General features: G+C 36.8%; 1 protein-coding gene across 5 annotated transcripts in view; it reads left to right on the top strand.

Moving 5' to 3' along the window:
- Positions 1–950: 950 nt before the first annotated feature.
- abat (4-aminobutyrate aminotransferase) overlaps positions 951–7,225 on the top strand; it is a 29,273-nt gene continuing 22,998 nt past the window's right edge. For all 5 annotated transcript variants that reach the window (XR_013816886.1, XR_013816887.1, XR_013816888.1 and 2 more), the window contains exon 1: positions 951–1,269. The gene's annotated coding sequence lies outside the window, so the exon portion shown is untranslated. The remainder of the gene's footprint in view (positions 1,270–7,225) is intronic.

Below are 7,225 nucleotides of genomic sequence, written 5' to 3'. Positions count from 1 at the left end.
GTGAATGACACCCACACTGAATTTCCGAAATCGCCCCCTATACCCTCAATCACTATTTTCCCTACATTAGTCAACTAATACAGTTCACTTGAAGGAGTGAATAAAAAAGAGCGAGTGAATTCAGACAGCCGCGTTGAGTATACATTACACTTGTTATTGCGGTGCATTGTTGAACAGAATGAGTGCACTCGATAAAATCCACTATGGTTTTGGACACCACTACAAATGGGTTCCTTCAAATAATGCCCTATTTGAGGGTATAGGGGACGATTTCGGATTCAGCCAAACAGTTTAGTCTAGGGCTGCACGATATAGGCCTACCAACATTAAATAGAAATCGTGATATTGCTAGTGCAATTTATTGATCGCAAAGGTCGCGCAATTGAATTAGCCTACATAAATATGCTATGTGTTTTTAAGCGTGCTGCTACAGTTCATTACCCGACTGGAGCGAGCTTGTTTTAAAGACATATACTCTTTTATGTCTCTAAATGAATACATTAAAATGTAAATTTTAGTATTGAAATTTTACAGTTGTAGCCTACTATAATAATAAAACAAAATTTTATTAAATACTCTATTTCCGATATCAAACTATTGATTAACATAAAGCTGAATGTAATGTCAATTGTTTTCTAATCTCAAATATTTTGGTGGTTATTGAGATTATATATATCTAGGTGGGTCCAGCTAGAATGGAAAAAATTGAGAACCTCTGAATTGAGCTTTTAAGGCATCCCTTTTTTCAGCTGTTTTTAAACTGTTATTTTTTAAATGTATTTTAATTACTGTATGAAGTGTTAGCTTTGCAATAATACGAAATATTATTTTTGTAAGGAATCGGTTGAACGAATGATTCAATAACTCTCTCATAAGGCCACCTACTGGCATACAGAACATTGATTTAATCAGTGAGTGAATCTTTTTGGTGAACCGCGTCCTGATTCAAAAGATTCGAGTCACGGAAATGAATCAAAACCTACTACTAGCCTGGAGCTAGAATATGGGAAATATGAAGTGCTGACTGAACTACACACAGCTGTGCTTACAGTAAGGGAGCTGACATTTCCGGGAGCTGCAGCTCTCTCTCTATTGGCTGAAGTCGGCGGAACCCCAGCAAAACCCTCCTCTCGGGGAAAAAAAGCCAGACTTCAAATGATGTTTTAAAGTCTGGCTGTGTTCCACACTCCTGCGCGCTTGTCTTTCTTTTTCGTCCTTCCACCAAGAACCTGATAGATTTCACCTCCCGTACAGCGAGAACACATAAAGGTGAGTCTTTAAATGTCATTAAGTATCATTACAGCAGCTGCGAACAAGTGTAGCGAAAGAGGCGCTGCAGCGTTTTCACCGCAGCGCAAAATCACGTTTGTTTTTGTAAATTATAATCATAATCAAAATAAGTTTATCGTGCATTAGAGGTATTGCTGCAGCAACGCATCGGTGGGCGTTGCTGCAATAGCTATCTTATTTTGTAGCACGCGTTTCTTATGAAACATTGCAGCGTTGTGAGACAGACTGGCCTGCTGCATCGATTCGATTCTCTCCATACGTCTCGCTCTCAGAACCGTTTGACAGGTCAGATCCAGTCGGAACCGGATACTGTTGCTTCTCATTTCCACCAGCTGCTTTGTGCGCTTAAGTTTTCATGTATGAGCCACATGCCATTCAAATGCACTCATTTATTGCACCTCATAACAGCTTTTTAATTGTTTAGTGGTTTTTTCTCGCCTTAAGCATAGTCTGTGTGTCCGTAACGGCACGTTTGCCCATTTGCTGTATTAATTTTCTCGAGGAACAAAATTGCATAAAATAAGTTATGTTAGATTTATAGTTAGCCTACTTATAACAAGATACACATGAAATGGGTTAAGAAAAATAAACTATATATATATATATATATATATATATATATTCCCCCCCTTAAATTTGTTTCAAGTATGTCTAGATGTTTTAACGGAAAACGGGGGATAAAATACTGAATAAATAAAATAATTTTTGTATTGAGGACCTGTTGTTGAACCATAATACATTAGTGGGATCTAGGCTATAGGATCACTGTTTTTAGGAGAAACTCTATTAAGACTTCTCAAAGAAGTCTGTTTCTTTGAAACTCGAAAGGCCAGTTTCCTTTTTTTAATATTCTGTAAGATTATTTAAAGTTTACGTATTGTGTTACAAGAAACCCAATTTTGTTCATAATCAAATATAATTACATTTTATACACTAGGTTGTACATTGCTGTTGAATCTTTTTAAGTTGAGTTTCCAAATCATCCATGTGAAATGTTGTTTACATGTTCAGCTGCCCTTGGTTTATGTCATCCAGTGACATGTTCATAGACTTGTTTACGCTCTCTCCTGCAATAATATCCTTGAGTTGCACACTGCATACAGCTAAAGGATGATTTATCCTTCACTGTAAAAAACATAATTTTCATTTTCATTTTTGTTAAACAACAACAAAAACTGGTAATTGTGGTTGCAAGACACTGACAATATTTCCAGTATGCCTATTACAGGATGACATGTTGGTGCCTATGTATTTAGTAACTTATAACCATATATATATATATATATACGCTAAGTACCGAAATCAGCTTTTTAGCTTAAAATGGTTCACAAAACACCCTAATGTACATGTAAATATTATGTATATTTATAAATAATATAATTAAATGTATTGTGTCATTCAGGGACTTCTGGGAATGTTCTTTTATAGTTTTTACTATAAATTATATGGTATATTCATGTTGTTGTTTTTTTTTGCTTCCAAAACCTATACATTTATAGCAAAATTACATAATACAACCCTCTGCAATGAAAAAAAAAAAAAAACATGGTGCTCTTGACTGAATAACCTTTGGAACTTTAATAAGGATTCATCTATATTTAATTTATACAGTGAACTTATTTTACATTTGATATTCAATTTCTGTACATAATATCTACCTAATCTGTTTCTAACTACTGTTATCTGCCTGAAAAACCTGAAAGCACTGTTTATTTCATTTGCATCTTTGTTCTATTGTGTTTATTTGTGCTATTGCTTGTAGTTTGATCATTATTTTGTTCTTATTTTATTAGACTGTTTACTTTAATAGTGTTTGAAATGTATATTATATTTATGTAGATTTTTATTTGCATAGTTCTTGCATTTCATGTAAAAAAGATTAAAAAATGTAATAGCCAATGGCGACTCAAGCTTTAGTGTGTCCACTCCAGAGGGTTGATTTTTAATGCAATGTTGTTGTTTTTGAGTTTATTATTATAGTATAGTTAGAGTTAGAGTGGACAGGAAGCGAGGTGGGTGGGTGGGAGGAAGAGAGGGGGACGGGATCGTGGGAATGGTCCACGAGCCAGGGCTTGAACTCAGGTCGCCCAAAGTGTAACGCTCTATGTCAAAGTGCTGCTCACAAGCCTGTCGGCTCTGACTTATAATGATATTTAAACCATTTACCGTTAATCCATCTGCCGTTAAACCATTTTCAATTTTCACCTTATTGGGTAAGGTAGCTATACAGCTAATCAATTTACAGGTTTTTACTGTAGCATTTTTTTTTAATTGCACCGATTTTTACAGTGTAGATAGCTCGAAGATTGACAGACAAAAGACCTGCTTAAACATTTGATTGTGGAGCAGGTTTTCAGAAATGCTGAATGTTTTTGAATGCACATTTCAGATGACAGATGGATTTTCCGATCTTTCTGTTCATGTATGTGGGACTTGTTATTCAAAGCATCTTCCCATCTGATGCTGAGCTTCACATATCCCTGTCCAAATCATGCTTTGTTTTAAATGAATCAGCCATGCATTTATTATTCTTGAGCTATTGATAGGCATAAAACATGCAAAATTGCTTCTTAACCAAGATTTATCCTCTTAATAGCACCCCAGTTTTTTCTCTCCAGAGGTTGATCGGTCGTCCAGACAAGAAAGACAGCCAGTTGTACTATTGTTTTCCTCCTTGGTTCCCTTGGCAACTGTCTTGCAGTATCTATTAGATGTTTTACTTCCTCAATTCCACCGAATGTCCCCGTTTTCATGTACCATTGCTACAGAGACTGATTAAAGACTCTTAATGTCTATTTCAGCTTCATAACCTCTCAGATTTTGACTGACTCTTTTTATTAGTCATCTTTTCATTGAGCTTTCATATTCTGTATTAGAGTCTAGATTCTTTTTAATGAAATTGAGGAAACTCCTGTGAAGGGGTTGAATCTTTCTTCACCCTATTTATAAGAGCGAGTGTAGCAAAGAATGACTTCTGCATGACCTAAAAAATGAAATTGTCCAGAGGGGAATTGGTGTATGAAGTTTACCAATAGGCTTTAATGGGGTTAAAGGGTTAGCGATGAGTAGCTATTGTGCGCAATGAACCGTGCTCATATCCTTCACTGACAGCTCGGTGTCTTTAGTTAACTCAATGTTATCAGTAGATCAAAGTTCATTTGCTGGTGATTGGGATTATGATGATTATTTCACAAAGTGCAAAACAAAATCATCTCTCTGCTATCTCTTTGGTTACAACAATGGTTTTTTTACTACATTTTGTCTACTCTGAAGTTTCAAAATGAGTTTTCTTGTATTGAGGATGTATTCTGAAGACTCTTTCATGTCTTCTTGCTTATTTCTACTGATGTTCTCTGGCCCCTTTTCCGAGGGGAGCCGCTCCCAATTCCATGTTACGTAACCAAAATAATTTGCATTTAAAAAATGGCTTTGTGTTTGGTACGTTTGCTCATTGCTCTCGTGGACCGCTGACTTTAGTTTACACTCTGAGCTGAGAGGATGAAGTGCAGAGGGATTGGTGGCGGCTCGGAGTTGTGTAATCCAGCACAGGCGGCTATTGTTCACTTTGAAATGGTCCCCCAGCACAGCGACCATACAGAGATCCCTGATGAATATTGATTAGTTGAGAGAGAATCAGATGTAATGTGATGTGAGCAAAGAGTGCTGGTTTGATTTTGATGTTGAAAATGAGCAAATGAACTTTGAAAACAAATGTAATGTTTTGTTTGTCATTTAGGACCTTGACGGTGGTTTTGGATTTCCGTTATTTTATTGCCTGCACAGTCTCTCGTATTATTATTTGTATTATTATTCAGGATCAACCAGCCAGTTGTTCAAATGTATTGGCTTATTAACCAATTCCCCTAACCTACATTTTCACGTTACAACACAATATTTGATTTGGCTTTTAATTTGCAATAATGACTAGAAATGAAGCTATATAATGTATTCACTGCTGATATAAACTCTTCAGCTGGAAAACGATCCACAATGTCATGAAAAATGTTTATGATCTTCTACCTTTCGCAAGCCATTCTTGCAATTTCGACAAATCCACAACTACGTTAGCCAGCTTGACAACAGTGTTAAAAATGTCACAGAAAACCAATTTTATACATTTGCATAAACTCATGTATATATAATTTTATTCAGCAGGAATGCCTTAAAATGGTCAAAAGTGATAATAATGACATGTATAATGTTGCAAAAGATTTCTATTTCAAATAAATGCTGTTCTTTAGCATGCTTATTAAGCAGCACAACTATTTTCAACATTGCTAATAATAAGAAATGTTTCTTGACCGGAAAATCATCGTATTAGACTGATTTCTGAAGGATCATGTGACACTGAAGAGTAATGATGCTCAAAATTCAGCTTTGACATCACAGGAATAAATTACATTTTAAAATATTAAAAACAGTTATTTTAAATTGAAAAAAATATTTCACAATAGTGCTGGTTTTATTGTATTTTTGTTAAATATTGGTGAACATAAGAGATTATGATCAGTGATATGGAAAGTGACATCAGTTGGCCTTAAAATAATTAAGACCACAAGGTTTCAGTGACGGTGTCCATACTGTTTTACACTTTGGCATGAAGCTCTCACCTGCTTTTACCATACATCATTTCAAAGATGTATCTGCACTCCTCTTCCCATCAGCATTCTCTTAGCTCTCTAGCAGTCAAAGAAACAATCCAGCAGCGATTACATCTCTTGTGTTATGTTTAGAAGAGGTTAAATCATGGCTAGCCCAAAATGTCCTCTTCCTAAATGAAGATAAGACCGAGGTTATTGTTTTTGGCCCAGACACAATTTCATCTGTAATTGGATCCAGTTTCTATCAACTTCGTCTACTGTCTAAAATCAAAGACTTTCTCACTCCCAAAACTCTAGAAATGACTGTTCATGCGTTTGTTACGTCTCGGCTAGATTACTCCAACTCTTTATATTGCGGTATATCTATGTGGTAAAGACCCTAGCGATCACCAGGAGAATCCAAAAAGGTGTCTATTAAAGCAGTTGTGCAAAATGTGCAAATAAATACGGTCAAGAGAAATAAAAAAAGGTTATCCGTAAAACATTCTAAAAACTAGAACTGCTGTGTACTACTACAGTACAAACTCTCCTCAGCATTCGAGGACAGAGTTTCAGTGCGCTCACACAGCGCTTTAGTAACCAGGTTAAAGTCTCAAAACCATGATCCGTCCTCCCATCCTCTAGTGATGGCTTGTTATATAAACACCTTTTCCCCTGTTGCACACCTTGTTGCCCCCCCCAAACTAGTTTAACGCATTTTGCTTGCTGCATCCTCACAGGCGCATAACAACAGGCTTGTGTAACAGAAACCGGTTCTATCCAGTCGATGAGCTGTCTGGTTGTAGTGCTTCTGAGAGACGGAGCGTCTGGATTTTTCTTGCTTCTGCCGCCTCTATTGCGTAATCGCCCTCATATTTGGAGCACGAGAGATGCACTTTCTGCTTCTCCTCTCCTGCACATGAATAAAGATGCCGTGGGTCTGCTCCGCTGTCCAACAGGCGACCAGTTCTCCCTTCTGAATTGATTCCTTCGGACAAGCAAACGTATTAGACTAGCTTCCTTTCAATAAAGCAGGAAGACTGATTCACAGGTTTTCAATGAACAGACTGGAAACAAAGGCCAATGACATTTAAACTAAGCAGGAACAATATTGCTTCAGAAACATGGTTTGTTCTAGTTAAGAACATTTTGTGCATAATAATTGCATAACGTCACTGTGCTGTTCCTTCCCTAAGCATATGCTCAGTCATTATGATAGCTGAAGATATGTCGGTCGGGATTCCCTAAGGCATCAGCTTTTCCCTTAGGCTGGACTATTCTTCCCAATTAATCTTAGGGCCAAAGTGTGACCTAGTGTGCTCGAGTTCCCTGAACCCTGTGCCTGTTGGGAAGGT

The sequence above is a fragment of the Gobio gobio genome (genome assembly GCF_949357685.1).
Source record: "Gobio gobio genome assembly, chromosome: 1".
Classification (NCBI taxonomy): domain Eukaryota; kingdom Metazoa; phylum Chordata; class Actinopteri; order Cypriniformes; family Gobionidae; genus Gobio; species Gobio gobio.
This window is presented reverse-complemented; position numbering and strand designations above follow the sequence as displayed.